Source organism: Arvicanthis niloticus, chromosome 8, assembly GCF_011762505.2.
Source record: "Arvicanthis niloticus isolate mArvNil1 chromosome 8, mArvNil1.pat.X, whole genome shotgun sequence".
Taxonomy (NCBI): Eukaryota; Metazoa; Chordata; class Mammalia; order Rodentia; family Muridae; genus Arvicanthis; species Arvicanthis niloticus.
Window position 1 is genome coordinate 54,444,915 of NC_047665.1, and position 16,454 is coordinate 54,461,368.

A 16,454-nucleotide genomic window follows, 5' to 3' on the forward strand; every position below is an offset into this window, starting at 1 on the left:
TGTAGTGGATAGATGGGACATAAAAAGAGCCAGATCAGTTTAAGCATTAAGAAGAGAGAAGGAACTGGAGATGTGAGGGTGGAAAGGAACACCCTGTTGTGAGTAGCCAGCCTGGCCCTTGAGGCCATGGTGAAGTCCCAGACCTTGCTGCTGCATACGACCATGTCTGGGTTCAGGGCCATGTCTGTATCTAGTCTGTGGCCAGGCAACAGTAAGTGTTGGGGTTGATGTCCCTGGTTCATTTTACCATTAAAGACCATGAGGATGTCCTAGATCTGGACAGTCAGCTGGGACCATATAGATGTTCAAGGACTGTGCAGAACTGGCCAGGCTCCTCACTAGCTGTGGCAGTCTGGAGAGCTGGACACACCTCTCATCAATGGCAACACTCGGGAAAGTAGGTCCTGCCCCTCATCTGGGCAATACATGCTCCTCGACACTTGCAGCAATCAGACAAATTGAGAGGGTTGGCCTCTGGGGTCATCAGAGCAGAAGAGTTATCCCTGCTCCTTACCTGCTCTTGTTCTTTGGAGAGCAGCAAGCTCTGAATTTCACCCAGGAAGTGCAGCAGAGCTTGCCTGGTTGTGATAGTACAGGTGAGAGCAAGGTAGATTTGCCCCTGCCACTTGACTGCCATCAAGCATGACTTGGGCTTGAGGATGATCCCTCTGCCCTCCTATCACCTGAAACTCTCAGGAGAGCCAGCCCTGGGGTCATGAGAGCAGGAGAGATATCCGTGCCCTTTACTGGATGTAACATTTGAGAAAGTGGATCCTACACCTCTCCTTGCCAACACAATAAAGCTAGCCCTAATAGAGAAGGCACAGGTGAGCAGGCCCCATGGTTGTGAAGTAGGAATGCTGCCTCGGTCCCTAGCAAGCTGCAGCACTTGGGAGAGTGAGCCCTGCGCCTTGCCTGGGCAGCATGATAGAGCTGGCTCTGGAGGCATGGGTACAGGTGAGCTTGTCTCAAGGGTATGAAATCAGGAGAGCTGACCCTACCTCCTACTGATGGTTTCAAGTCATCAGGCTGACCACCCAGGCCCAGATCCTTCTGGGTTGGCCTACCCCAAAATCTACATAATCATTGAACTCTTGCAGCATTGAAAGATCCTGCTAATCCAAATCTGCAGAATCTCAGTGACCAAAGACAACAGGATAACTGGGAGGAGTCCACATGAGTTTCCAGTATAGATAGTGTAGAAGAAGCCAGAGGCCTGGAACCAGACCAATGACTCATTGCAATGAATACCTGCAAGTAAAGATTTGTGGACAGAGGGATACTGTGGTAATCTCTGTGACACACTACAGCTTCCATGACAAGATATTCTCTAGGTTTTGTTTTGTTTATTATATTTTATTTTTGTTTGTGTTTTTAAAGTTACTTTTGTGCAGGAGGTTGCAAGGAATGAAGGAGGATTTGAGGGAGGAGTGGGGCTGGGGTGCATGTTGTAAAACTCACAAAGAATCAATGAACTTTTAGGAAGAAGAGAAAGAAAGAAAGAAAGAAAGAAAGAAAGAAAGAAAGAAAGAAAGAAAGAAAGAAAGAAAGAAAGAAAGAGATAAAAGAAAGAGGGAGAGAGAGAGTTAACACTGGTGTCTATTAAAAACTTCAAACACTATAGACTCTGGTATGAAAGACTCTTATTTCTAGCTTTCACAATGAAGGGATTTATTTGTGCAGGTCTCCCACTGGAAGGGTAAATGCAGAATTGTTCTCAGGCCATTGTTGCTAAGACACAGGGCTTTCCCTCCAGCCTGCTCAATGTTTATCTTGAAATCACTAACAGGAATACAAATATATGTGTAGAAATGGCAATATCAGTTTACATTGGTCATTGTTCACAGCGTGACATTTTTGTAGTTTTAATTCTATTGTTTATATGCATAAGCAGCAGCATTCAGTATATTTCAATGTCACTCTATACACATATTCAGTCCATATAGGAATATTTATTGTCAGTAGATGGCAAGCCCAGGTTCAGGCTTTACGGAGTCCACAGACAGATAATGAAGGCAGGCAATTTTATCCTTGTGATGCTGCATGGTGAACCCTGGGAAAGACAAGGTATGCCTTAGAGAGTCAGAAAAGATTTAACGAGTTTCTCCTGAAACTGTGAAACACAGGCCTGGAAAGTCACAGACTGTTCAAGGTTCTTCCAGAAGTTCTAGGACAGAACACACTGAACCAAGGTGGGGCTAGCAGCTTTCCTGCCGAGTGTAAGACATCCATCCTACTGTGAGTGGTGTGATATCAGAGCATAGCTCATGCTTAGACCAGTGATGCCTTTTGTTCTACCTCTTTGAATGGTAGGCTTTACCAAGCAAACACCCTGTGACCCTGACATTTGTTGGGATTTGCAAAAGCATCTCTAACTCTTCACCTAGTTTCCCATGAAACACAGGTGCTATGTTCTTCTACATGAAGAACTTGCATGGATCTGAAATAAAGAAAGGATGAGAGGCCTTCCCTACAACAGCATTTTAAGTTTTACAAAGAACTCATTTCATTTAGATTCACGATACAAGAGCATCTCCTTTTCCCATGGCTCTATCTGAAGTGGCTCGACTGTCATTTTGACTTCCTTGTTCACTTTTCTCTGTTTATCATTTCCAATTCACAGGCTGACTGTGTTAGAAGATTCCTCCTACTCAAGGAACCTTTCTAAGTATACCTTTTAAAGTATGGATATCAAGTCTTCATATTTATATGTGATGGATGGATATAGAGGTCAGATATCTATATAATATGTCTTCCTTGGTCCCTCTCCATTCTTTCTTTTTTTGCAACAGGGCCTCTCTCACTGAATCTGAGGTTTACCCATTCATATAGGCATGCTTGCTGGAGAGCTGCAGGGACACATCCAAACCCCTACACCAGCTCTGGGTTTATAGATGCTCGTCACTATGCTGAGCTCTCTATGTGGGAGCTGAGGGTTCTCATGCTTACAAAGCAGGCACTTTCGACACCAAGCCATCTTTCTAGCCCTTTAAGGCATCTTTTTTATAGTTAACTACAAGCAGCCTTTGAATTGAGAGACCATATTATCATTTATTGTTGTAGTTCTTGTTGTTGTTGTTGCTGCTGCTGCTGCTGTTGTTATTGTTGTTAATTCAACCTGACTGGGATAGTATATAAATCATAAAGCACTGGTGCAGGATGATGTATACCAGGTTATATCATCTACTAGTTGATTTTCAGTGGAAATCATCTGTGTAGCTTCTACATAAATTGTAAATGGATGTTTTCTTTGCCAAACTTCTTCAGCAGGAAGGCAAGAAGTACAAACATATTCAGATTCCTGCTGTCACCGAGTATTCTAGGAATGAAATATTAGATGGCTGTAGGAGAAATACTACTTTTATAAGGGACATCGTGACACATACATTATCAACTCCTCTAACACTCTCATCAGTCTTCCTACACAGAAATAATGGAGGTCAGCAACACATCTTTCTCCACCTCAAGCTTAGTGCTGGAGGTGTAAGTATACCACAGAAATCAAAGATATGATTTCTGAAAAGACATTTGTTTGGATATTTGTATTTTCCTTGCAAGACTGAACAGTGCCCGTTGGTTAATCTTTCTTTGCATGATTTTGGCATGTGTCATCTAAAGTATATGAGTGATCTAGGTTTTGACTCTGAAGATTGAAAAAGATTAACTTCCCCACAAAACATCTATTTCATGGGTGAGATGCTGTCTGCTTACTATTCCATTCTGCTTCCTATGGCCCGCACATACTGTGTAAATACAAAGTTGAATTTCACTCATGGTTTTATTTTTATCTTTCATTCTCTGTGTTATTTTTAATATCTTCTTAGACCTCAAGTGACATGAACATCGATGAGAATTTCGTGTGTGACATGAATATAAGCTTTATTTCACGATTATGAATACAAAGCAATGGTTAGGGATGTTCAACAAGAGCCTCCTCAATTCCACTGAGGATTTATAATCAATAAAACTGGGAAGTCATCACTGTTTATGTATGTTCCTCTTCAGCGTGAATCTCTCTCAGCATACTTATCTTCAGCTCTAAGGATGCTGCTAGAATGTTCCCATGTATGCGTGTCGGTAAAACATGCAGAAAGGGGTGGGGCTAAGAGGGAGACGGGATCTCTAAGCATCTCTTCACTTTTCATGAAGGATGAGAGTATATTGTGAGAAATCAGGTGCTTTACATAAGAATGACCTTTGGGTGACCCTGGAGTGGCTCAGCACATAAAGTCTCTGAAGTTCTCATATGTGTGCTCTTTACCCAATCTCCATATTTCTTCTCCATGCTGTCAGCTTTTGGTGGTGATTCTCTTAGCTCCGTTACTCCAGCTTCCTTGCTCTAGACCTGCAGTTTCATAACAGTGCAGATTAGTGGCCAAGATAGTCAACTGGACGAAAAGGCTTCTGTTCACAGAACCGACACGTGCAGTTCTAAAGTCTGTCTTTGGGATCCTGCAAAGATGGCTTGTTTCCTCAGGGACTGACGTTGTCAGCAGGAAATGAAAATATATTTTTTCCATCATCTTCTCTCTATCAGTTTCTTTAGGAATTAAATGAGACGTTGAAAACAGTAAGTTTCATTAATTAAAAGAAAAGGAGAAAGAAAAGTTGAAAGAAGGTTGAAGCCACCAAAAAGAGACATGCTCTGCCTTTGACTTTATTTCCTACAGATAGAGAGAACTTCAAACACGTTCACTGGATTCTATTACTAAAATTTGCAAAGCGTATGTGCAGTCCTTCTGTCAAGGTGACTTCATAACTGGTAAAATATACGGGGTACAAAATTTGTGTATTGGCTTTTCTCTAATATTAACATTATAAACAGTGTCACACCACCCATCTCTACAAGGCAACAAATGCTTGTTTTGACACAGTTGGTGATTAGGAAATTTATGAAGAAGACAACTGTAGGAAGTAAACACAGAAACAATAGGAGCAGTCTCTGCCACACCCCTAAAGTTGACTACAGCTGCAGGGTAGCACACACAGTCAATGGCATCATAATGTCTGCTCATTTCTGCACCCATTCATTTACAACTAATAATTAAAAGATTGGGCACTCCATGTCTTCCCACCATGAGGTAGTAAGCCTTGCTGGCCACACCCTGATGACATGGGCTTCCCACATAATGAGTCACTTGCAGAATTTAGGACTCAGAATCTGCCAAAGGAATCAAGAAGCTTTAAAGGTGTTTCTTATGAGCCTACTATTGGGACTTGTTTTGAATTTAAGTTAAATGTTAGAGAAGTCTAACACTTTATTTTGTCAATTTTATTAAACTATGACACAGGGAAGCTTGCAAAGTTTCTAGAGATGAGGGGATAGATAGACTCTCCAGAATGGTCTATTCAAGAACATTGTGAATTACAGTGATATTTTGTCAATACTATCAAACTTACAACTGACTTACTAGAGAAGTATAAAGTTTGAATCTCTTTTTTGTTATAAATAAATGATGACTATCTAAGTAGATAAGTTTAGTTTGACCAAATGATACACAAGATATATATTCAATGAAACAACATATAACAACATTTATATAGATGGTGCTTGAGATATATACTAGTGAAAATAAATGTAATTTAATATGGTAAATGATGTGCATAAATATGATAGATAATAAAGATAGAAAGATGATAGAAAGATAGATAGATACATAGATAGATGATAGATAGATGGATAGATAGATAGATGATAATGAGTGAGTAGACAGGCAAGCAAACAAAGCTAGATGGTAGAAAATGATTGACAGAATAGACACAGTGATTAGATAAGCTTATGTGTATGTATTAAAAAGATAATAGATCAATATACAATATAAAGGTTATTGAAAGACCAGTTATTTCTAGATACAAACAAATATATGTATCACATGCATACATACATACATACATACATACATACATACATACATGCATGCATACATATGCACAGACAGAGACAGAAGATAGAGATAACAGAAAGTTGGGAGCTAAGAAAAGTTAGTAAATGTGCATGAGAGCGGTTTGGAAGCATAGTGTTTATATCAGGTGCTTGGGCTGATTTTAGACCTCTTCCCTGTACGACAGAGGACACCTACATTCTCCTCAGCATAGCAAGACTGTATCAATCTCAAGATTAACCATTTTATTAAATACCCAGAAAGGAATATTGGTATCATTATTTCATCCATTCATTGCTCTCAAACGTTTTGTTCTAGGCATTATCTTTTTTTAGTTCAGAATATTGAATTTACTCTCCAGTGGTCTCCAAGGATAGAGTTTACTCAGATGCAAACTTTCAATTATAAAGCAACTTTATGTCCATTTAGACTGTTCTTAGTCTCCTCAGAAATGTTGAAAGTTTTGGGTACAATCAACTGTGTAGCAAAAAAAATCATTTTTAAAATGTCAATTTAGTTTCATTTTTATTTTTTAAAAGACATCATTATGGAAAAAATCAAACTAACATAATTTAATTCCTTTCATTATCATGAAAACTTTAATGTGCAGGAAGGGCATTCCATTCTTAGAGAAGTTTTATTTAAATTGGTGGTCAAACAAGAATCTTCTTATAAGAAAAATGTGAAAGATATAGAAATACAAGAATAATATGGTCAAATCTAAAACTATGTGGCAATACAATCATCTATTATTCTATTAGGATAGTGCATGTGTTGTATTTTCAAGATTTATTCTATTTGTAGCCTGTAAATGTGTATGTGTGTACAAGTGTGTGTGTGTGTGTGAGTGTGTGTGTGTGTGTGTGTGTGTGTGTACATATCACATATGTAAGCATTTCTCTAGAGGCCAGGGAAGGCATCTGATTCCTTGGAGCTTGAATTACATATATTTCTAAAGTATCTAATGTGAGTACAGGGTCTGAGATCTGCCTTTCTGACAGAGCAAACCATGTTCTTAACTCCTGACCACATCATCTTCATCGTCCTTTTCTTCCCCATTTACACTACTGTACACTATCAGCCTTTAAAACATACCCTGCGAATTCGGATCCTTCTGACTTGCTCCTTTCTTAGTGTGTTAATAAGTCCATCCCTGATGCATTCTGTATTTTAACCACCATTTTAATGTAGTCTTCCCACCCAGGGCTTGTTCTCCTACCTATGGAGCATTTGGTAAAATGTTCACAGTTTTAAACTCAATTTATGCATTGCTCCTATACCTTCTGCTGATTATTATTACTATTATTATTAGGTTAGTTTAAAGTTATTCTCTTATGAGTATTAAAATGTCTTCTACATAATGTATTGTATGATATAGAATATTTATTCTTCTAAGTGTTTAAGTTTTTGTCCTTTCTATTTCTAGTTGCTAAATTTTAATTTTTTAAGGTTTTAAGTAGAAATAAATCTACTTTTTTTTCAGGGATTATAAAACATTCAGCACCACTGGATGAGTAGTGACTCAAGATCTTCCTAAATCTTTGGCATAAATTTAATCTTAACAGTATTAAGTTTACTTTTATGAAATTACTTGGCCTAATAATTGTATAAAAGGTTTGTGAGCCAGTAATGGAAGGCAAAGCCAAGTCTTCTGCTCATAAAATGAAAATGAAATACTATATCTGAATACCAGATGATAGACGCCTTTAGGGTTTACACACCTGACTCAGTTTCTCTTCATGTCACAGGCCTTATGGAGGACATGCCACTTTGTGGGCATTGTTTTCCCAGTGTACCTTTTGTGGTGATGTGGAAGGGCATCACTGAATCTATCTTACTTACATTGTCTATATAAGTTATATTGTACAAGAACATTCCAAACATGAGTGTTTTGGGCACTCTGAAAGTATAACTTTTTGAGTTTAGGAATGGTGTATACAAACAGATGAAGAATATTTTTGAGGAAATAAAACAAAGGAAAGTTAAAAGAAAAAATCTCAAAAATGGAAATTGTAAGGCATAAAAGATGCCACCCATATGCATCCAAGATGAATTTATGGACAATGGAGACATGATGAGAGTTGAAAACATCTTCAGTTCTTGAATCAATCAAGACCCTTTTGTTTGCTTGTGTTTTATTTGTTTGTTCATTTGTTGTTTTGCAAAGAAAGACAATGACAAAATAGGATACAATGTTAGCTTGCAATGAATTTGCTCCTGATGTCCCAGGAGGTGGCCAAGAATGGGAAACGCCTTTCTGGTAGCCTGTGGCTATTACTCTACTTATTTCTCTTGGACAGTGCCTGGCTTTGTTTTACTGTATACTTAACTTTATCTGTCCACTACTGAAATTATTGAAAGGTATAATACAGGGATAGGATACATACTACTCAGAGTTGATTGTTTCAACATAATCCACATCTTAAATTAATATATCCATGTAATATGTAGAAAATGTGTATATAGAGTCTAGTTTCTATAATACATCAATATACACCTTGAGTTATATTTTACATACATATTAAGCAAAATGTATGTCTTCAAATAAAGCAGTCATATCGGAAAGTCCACTATTTGCTGATGGAAATTTGAGTAACACATTTTTGGTTTTCCTGTTGTTAGAACTATTGGCTTCTCAAATTTTATTCAATGGTTTTGTTTATGACAAACAAACAAGTAAAAAATATGTTTCAGAAACAAGAAAGGAAGAAATCTTCTTTGAATAGTTTAAACTTAGTTCATGCCTAATGATCTTCTACCTCCATTTCAGAGAAGAAAGGAACACTGCAGCTATGACCAATGCCGAGCAGACACCGCTGCCCCCTTCTGTCCATTTTCTGTAAGGATCCAATTATTTTCAGCCTTTTGTTTCATGAAACTTCTGAAGGAACCGATTTTGAAATTACAAACGTGTGAGCTGCATCCTTAGAACGTCTCAGGTTTAGAAAAAAGCAAAGAATCTTTAGAAACATAGAATTAAGATACACATTCTTCATGTTGGTCTTATTTGTGTACTATAACCAGAATAAAACCATGGTCTTCATCCTTAATAACACAAACAGAAATGAATAATTTTCTTTTAGGTTTAAAAAAAGTTCTGTTAGAAAGCTGTCAAGGTAACTCAGTAGGTAAAGACATCTGTCTCCATGCCTGACCTCAGCTTCATCCCTGGGACCCACACCATGGAAGAGAAGAAACAACTGTGGTGCACATGTTCCTGCATACGCTTTTGCACACACACATAATAAACAAGTAAGTAGATGATAGATAGACAGATAGATGATAGATAGATAGATAGATAGATGATAGAGATAGATAGATGATAGATAGATAGATAGATAGATAGATAGATAGATAGATAAAATACAAGCTTTAAAAATTATATAAAGGCTGGAAAGATGGTTCAACGAATTATGTGCTTATTGTGCAAGCAAATGAGCTGAGTATGATTCCTGAGAACCCATATAAAGTGACAGGCTGTAATCTCAGACAGGAAGGACTGACTGGCCATCCACTAGCCAAACAGTAAGCTATGTTCTCTTAAGGACCTTGCCTCAAAATATCAGGTGGCAAGGGAGAGAGGACGTTACCCAACATCAAATTCTGGCCTCCATGTGCACAGACCAATGTACCCACCATGAACATACACACACTCATACATTATCAATATCTGCAAGTAAATAGTGTAGTATACCTTGAAAGAGTGAATATAGTAAAATAACAGTTATTAATGTAGTATTATGGTTTTGTATGTATTCATTATAGTCTAGTAATAGTAATCCAAACTAACACATTGATACACTTGCTATAAAAAATATTGACTATACTTTGAAATACGCATATGTATGCATACTTAGATATCTGTGTAAATTTAGTTCTACATGTGTCTGTGTAGTTTCAAGGCTATAGCATACAATACAGTGTGTGTGTATATATATATATATATATATATATATATATATATATACATATATATATATGAACATACAATACATATACACTGAATGTCTACATAGACATTTGCATGCACTATTGCATTGTTCACTAACATCTGCATTTAGTGCCGTAGTTTGTAAGAGCTTTTTCTCAAGTTGAAGCTTCAGTTTGTTTTCTAAGTTCATACAGCCAAGCTTTATTATTATTACTAATTAGTCCAGTGTTTCTTCAGAGCTAGGTTTGATACAGGGAAGTCCTTTAATCCACAGACTTACAAGCAGAATCTACTTACAGCCAGAAAAGTTATTGTAGCCAAACTTCTTTCTTACAAATGATCTGAAAAATTCTGCTGAATTCTGTTTGATGTGTTTAGTTGGTGAAAAATGTAGGCAATATGACAGCTTTGTCTTACACATAAGCAAAGTTAAAAAGCTGAATCAACAGTCATAACTTAGAAAAATCAATAGAAATAAAAGGAAAAGGGAACAAAACTATTCTGGAACTAATCTAATCTTGCCATTTTCCCCATGGTGAACACAGGTCTCTGTCAGGGGTCACTATTCTGATGAAGGTTTCTTTCTGTCCTGAGATAGACGTCCCTACACTGGCATATAAAATGTAGCCTTTCAGTTTTTTTCCCTTCAAGGTCTTAAATTTGTTTTGAATCCCTATGATAATTGTTTTAAAAATTAGGGCACTTATCCGAGAAGTGATTCAGAAATTTGTTGGCTTATGAAATGAACAAGAATGTGTCATTTTCAAATATAGCCTTGCCAGGTTATCAGGTTCCTATATGATTCCCAGAGTATTTAGAATGACAGACAGGATTTCCTGCTCCTTTTCTCAGACAGACATATGAGGCTGTCTTTGTCTTGCCATGGAATGATGCTATAATTTCCTACAAAAAAAAAATCTTTAGAATCAAGTGAGAGATGTTATGCAAAAAAGAAAAAGATAATAAAATGCAGAAAGCCTAATGCAGGCAACTGGTACCAAAATGCCACACTCCTCCTGAATTCTAGTAACTGGGTTGACTTTCAGCTTCCTTTTCTTTCATGGACAATTAAGTTTTAACCAAGCACATGGTGGAAATGTCAATACTGGGCACATTTTAACTGGAAGAGTCACCCATGCTGCCTTTGATTAGCTTCTTGTACATTGCACCCAGAACAGATATTTGATCTAGAAAGTGATAATATCTTTAATGCACCATTTATCATGGATTAACTAACAATCTGTTTATACTCAATCATATCAACTGAGATAATCAAGTTTTAAGAGAGAGAAAAAAAATGTGTTTTTTTCCTGGCCAAGAATATGACAATATTACTATGTACTAGGATAATAGCATTGGCTATAGAGGTTGACTTTTATAACCTGGCCACCAGAGTCAGCTGATTTTTTTTTTCCAAGCTAGGTGTGCATCACAAAACTTGATACATTCAGGATGACAGGATGGAAGGGCTTTCTGAAGTTCAAGGATGAGGGCTAACAGCAGAAGGCTTTCACATGGATCCCATTAACTCTATGACCTCTAGGCAGGCACTCTTGCTGTCTCTGAGAAATAATGGGTAGTTGGAATGAGGGATAACCAGTAGAGACTCTGGGGTAGGAACTTACCAGATGAAGAGAATTGGAGTGGGGAGTCAGTTCTTTCTGCCCTGTAAGAAAAAAAATGACCAAGGGCAACAAATATGGGAAGACATCCCTCCAGGACCTAAAGTTCTAAAACTTTGTGTGTATACCAAAGTAAGGTTTTTGATCACTGGAGCTATGTCTCCAGAGGACCAAAATTATAGCACAGCAGTCTAGAGGAATTAAGATGTCTGTCTCTCATGGTTTATTTGAATCTTTGAATAGTCTCCATTGAGATGCCAAACATGTCAAAACTTGAACAGTTCAGCAAGAGAAATCAGATTCATTGACCACAAACTATGCAAGAGAGTATGGAAAATTAACTCAATCATATAAAGGTGAGACTGAAGAAGAGGAAGAAGAGACGGAGGAGGAGGAGAAAGAGAAGAGGGAGAAGAAGAAAAACTATGCTCATATTCTATAGTTCACAGCTATTCAAAGTCATCAGTAAAGGTCTGCCTGAATTTTTGTAGGCTTCTGTGTGACCATGGTCTACCTTCTCCTTCCCCCTCCACTCCTTAAGTCTCATCTTCTGATCTCCTGGATCTTCACTTCTGTTCTCTCTCCTTTCTTCTCTCCTTCACTTTATCCATTCTGCTGTTATTTTTCCTTATTGTTTGTTTCCCTCTTAGTCTCCCTGGAATCCTAGTTGACCAATGGGAATCAAGGTCCTCTCATCTGGATATGTCTATCACCAGATGAGAATGCATGCGCCCTGGATCAGGCATGGAACTTGCTGAGTGTAGTCTAAGCGCTGAATCTTATTACTTAATGGCATAAGAAAATGAATGATTCAATAAGCAAAAGTCATATTAAAGCCACCAAGGTACTTTTTCTCATTCAAAGCAAGAGTTTGACTATATTATTCTTGATGAAACAATACTGTTTGGCGAGCAAAACAGCCAAAGACAAAGGAAGAGTGAAGCTCCTTTTAATTAACTAAAGCTGTCTTTCAGATTGAAATGCATACAGTGAGTCACTTTATGATCTATAATTAGTTATTATGCAAGTGGTTGCATTTGATAAACCCATAGTCCAAGGACTGGCCTCTCCTGCTCTGTGAATACTGAAATAATAAGATTTCTACAATTGAAGGAGAAAACTATGCTAGGAAGACAGTTCTATTGGTAGTGTACATGCCTAATACACAGAGTCCTGGGTTCAATACCCAACACCATTAAAACGGGCAAGGTGGTCTCATGTCTCTAATCATTATGCAAGGGAAAGTGTGCCCAGAGTATTAAAGACAGGCTTTGGTAGGCCAGCCTGAATGACATAAAATCCTTTCTCAGCAAAGTGAACACACAGTACTAGGTACCGTACCACCTTCTTCCAATGCTTGCTACTTTTTTCTTCAACTTTCTGAAAAGCTATTGTTCTTGAGAAGGTACAAGAAAGAACTGTATCTGCAGATCCATAGACCTGGTTACAGCAACCAGTCTACTTCACAAGCCCAATGAAGTGAGACTTTCTCTCAGGCACCCCTTTGGCTTCTTAGGTGATGCATGTAAATGGCCCCCAGGGGCTTTGTTTTAGTTCTGGTCTTGTGACTCATGGGCTCAGCATGACATTCACCTTGTTCTGCTCCTGTCTTTGCTGTTTACAGTACAGCAATGAACACCTCTCCTGTTCACTGCCGGATCTCGCTCCCACAATCTCATGCTTTTCTTCATCTGTTCTTGGCTGACACAAAAATTATCTTTTATGTTGGCTGCAGTTGCCGGTTTGCCTTGGCAATATGAACTAAGCTGAATTCATATGACTCCGAGAATAGAGTTGGCTTGAAATCTCTATTACCAAGGTTGCATCACAATCCTGTACATTCATACGCCTAGATAATCTGGGCACTGTTGAAGAATCAAATCCCATTTCCTTCTACCCAGTCTCCAGTTCTACCTATGAAACCACATGTAGAAACACTTACATGTTCACATAAATATATATTGGTTTTGCTTACATTTTTCTTCAGCTGTCACCATATCTTATTGTCACATCATTCAGAAAAGAAAATGATCTTACAGTTGTAAAGTGCTACGTGATAGGATGTCTCTGTGTCTTTCCTCACGTCTTCAATGTTCCTTATTTTGTCACAGAAGAGTTTTAACTGAAAATTTTAAAATGTTTATTTAATTTTAAAAGGCAGTTAAAATAAAAAATCATTTAGAATAATTTAAAGCATTTTTGGCATAAGAATGACACAAATAGGCATTTTTTAAAAAAATAACTCTCAGCCACCTGCATATGACCTCAACTATCCTATTTTTCCCTCCGTGCATTTATGACTCCTATCAGTGTTTCCTGGATTTTCCTCTTCCTGCAAACACGAACTGCCAGACCATTTAAGGAAGTTAACTCAGAGCTGACTCTCCCGGGATCCTTGTTTTCAGAAGAAAAAGGCAAATACTTTGCCCTAGTTGCACACCCCCCACCCCCGCACTCCACCCCACCCCACCCTGCATACCAAATCCAAATAGCTCTTGGGACAGGACAAACCCACTGTAAGAAGTAAACAGTAACAGGATGTCTCACATAGCAACAGTCTCTAGGCACCAGAGGCATGAGTCATGCTGAGCACGTGGATAGCTGCTCCTCTCCAGGGTTTACCAAGCTCTGACTCAAGGGTGGAGTCCAATTACAGAGACATTTCACAGGGCTCTGCACACTGGTGATGTCAGCTGATCTAGTTACAGTTGGGGGATCAGCGGGATTCAAACAAGAGGAGTGTTCATTCAGAGTTCCAGTCAGAGATTCCAGAGGCCTTGCCAAGTAAACGGAGGTTGCAATGAAAAAGCTACCTATAATAGAAAGTACTGGAAGTCCGGCTTAGCTGTTGCTCCGGGCGCAAACAGATCCCTGTCATTATGTGATTTGTCACTTCAGGGCAGTGTGGGGAACACCAGACTAGGTTTCACTGGCTGCTTGGCTTACTTAGTTGACGTTTATGTGTTAAGAGATCTGTTGGAGGAAAGGGTCTATTTTTACTTATCATTGCTTCTCCATCTGTTTTGCTATTTTCTATAAACAGAGATTAACGTCCCGCGCATGAGCCTATTTTAATCAGTGAACTAGCAGAGCCAAAGAGTAACAGAATGATACGAACATTCTGTTTCACAACAGAGCTTGCAATTCCTGAAGGACCTTCAAGCTATTCAAAAGAGGACAGCTAAAAAAAAAAAAAAAAAAAAAAAAAAAAAAAAACCGAACTCTGAAGGGGTATTACATCCACTTTAATGAATACATTTAATGAATATATATATATATATATATATATATATATATATATATATATATATATATATATTCATGTATATATATTCATATATATATATATATATATGAAGATAGATAAATGGATGGATAGCTAGCTAGCTAGATATAGAGATACAGAAAGAGAGAGAATATATCTTGGGGAAAATAATCTCATAAAATTCTTACCATTCTTTCTTTGCTCTGTTCTCTTTCTATATGATTTAAAAGCAATTTATGAATAAAAGCCCACAATCACACTGTGCTGAACACAGACTGATCTCAAATTCTTGAATAAAAATCCCTGTGTTATCTGTTTTTAAGATGCAAAAAAAAAAAAAAAAAACAGAAGAAAAGCGTCTCAAAGTAGAACGATGGTTGAAAGGGAAATACACAGTCTCGTGGAAAGTACATACAAATTGCTCAAATGTAACAAATTGCAAGGCGGTTAAAGTGAAGTGACTTTTGCAGAAACTTCTTCACCACCACACACGTAAGTGAGGATCTAGAACTCTGCAAGGTCATCAGCTTTCTAACAGATGAGTGTGTAATGTGTAGCTGGTGAATTTTGTTATGTACATAGGAAATGAATGTTGTTCTCTCCTGTGGAAACGATTTCCTGTGTCTAGAACTGTCAGTGTCTAGCCTTAAGTGCTAAAGCTGTTTCTGTTTCACAATCTTATTGCTTTATCTCAATCATTTGTGATATCTTGTTTTTCTTTTTAAAATTAGCTTACAAGGGAACAGGATCATATGTGGGAACTTCATAAGTATGCCCTTTAAGTTGGTTTTTCCACCCACACTCCTTCCTCAGCTCCCTCTTCCCCATTTCTGACCTACAAGCTGACCTTTGTCTCAGTAACATATGGTCTTCAGTATTATAGATTTAAAACTTTTTTTTTTTAAGATTTGTTTTTAAGTTTTTAAAAAAGTCTTTATCATTTTAACCATTTTTAGGTTTAATGCAATTTTAATAAAAAACTCACAGGATGTTGAGGGTTTTTTTTTATTAAAATTGTAAACTCATTCAGTAACAAACTATAAGTAAAAAATAGAAGGTACCAAAACTGCAAAATAAATGTAAACAATATTTTGACATTCTGCTCTATTTTATTCATGAGAGAATATATCATGAAATTTATCATTTTAAAGTTTTCATTTTAGTGCTTTCCAGTACATATACAGTTGTACATTCATAAAATCTATAAACATGCAAATATATTTATATTACACAAAGTGATCTCACAGCTGCTAATAGTAACCCTTTTTGATTACTTCTCTAAAGCTCTGGCTAATTAATCAATATTTTGCTTATGGACATGTTGTCTGTGGCAATTTTACATTTCTAGAATCTTTTTCATTATACAAAACTTTCATTAAGGTCTATTTGTTGATCCAATCTCTCCATCCAGCTATATCACCTACTTCCTTCTTCAGGGTCTAACACAGGCTCCCTGATGCTTCCCATGCATGCAGACTTCCCAACCTCCAGATCTAGCCAGATCTCACATTCATTTTTCTGACCAAGTCTGCCATCCAACCCCACCCCTGGCCTGTTCCACAACCAATCTCTAGGCTTCCAACAGGATTCTCCCTGCCTACCCCACAGCCCATAGGAACCTCCTACATCATTCAACCTTTACACCCATTTTCAGATATATCCCCACATTCCAGAAGTATAACAAGAGGGACACCGTGACTTCATTTGTCACAGCCATATGCAACCTCTATCCCTAAAGCCCGTATATATCGTCT

At 37.7% G+C, this 16,454-nt stretch overlaps 1 long non-coding RNA gene across 1 annotated transcript; it reads right to left on the reverse strand.

The window, feature by feature from the left end:
• Positions 1-3,862: 3,862 nt before the first annotated feature.
• LOC143443348 (uncharacterized) lies at positions 3,863-13,995 on the reverse strand. The gene is made up of 4 exons (XR_013112251.1): positions 13,915-13,995; positions 13,411-13,557; positions 11,439-11,479; positions 3,863-4,540 (listed from the first exon to the last, which is right to left on the reverse strand). It is a non-coding gene; the product is annotated as an uncharacterized LOC143443348 (long non-coding RNA).
• Positions 13,996-16,454: the final 2,459 nt, after the last annotated feature.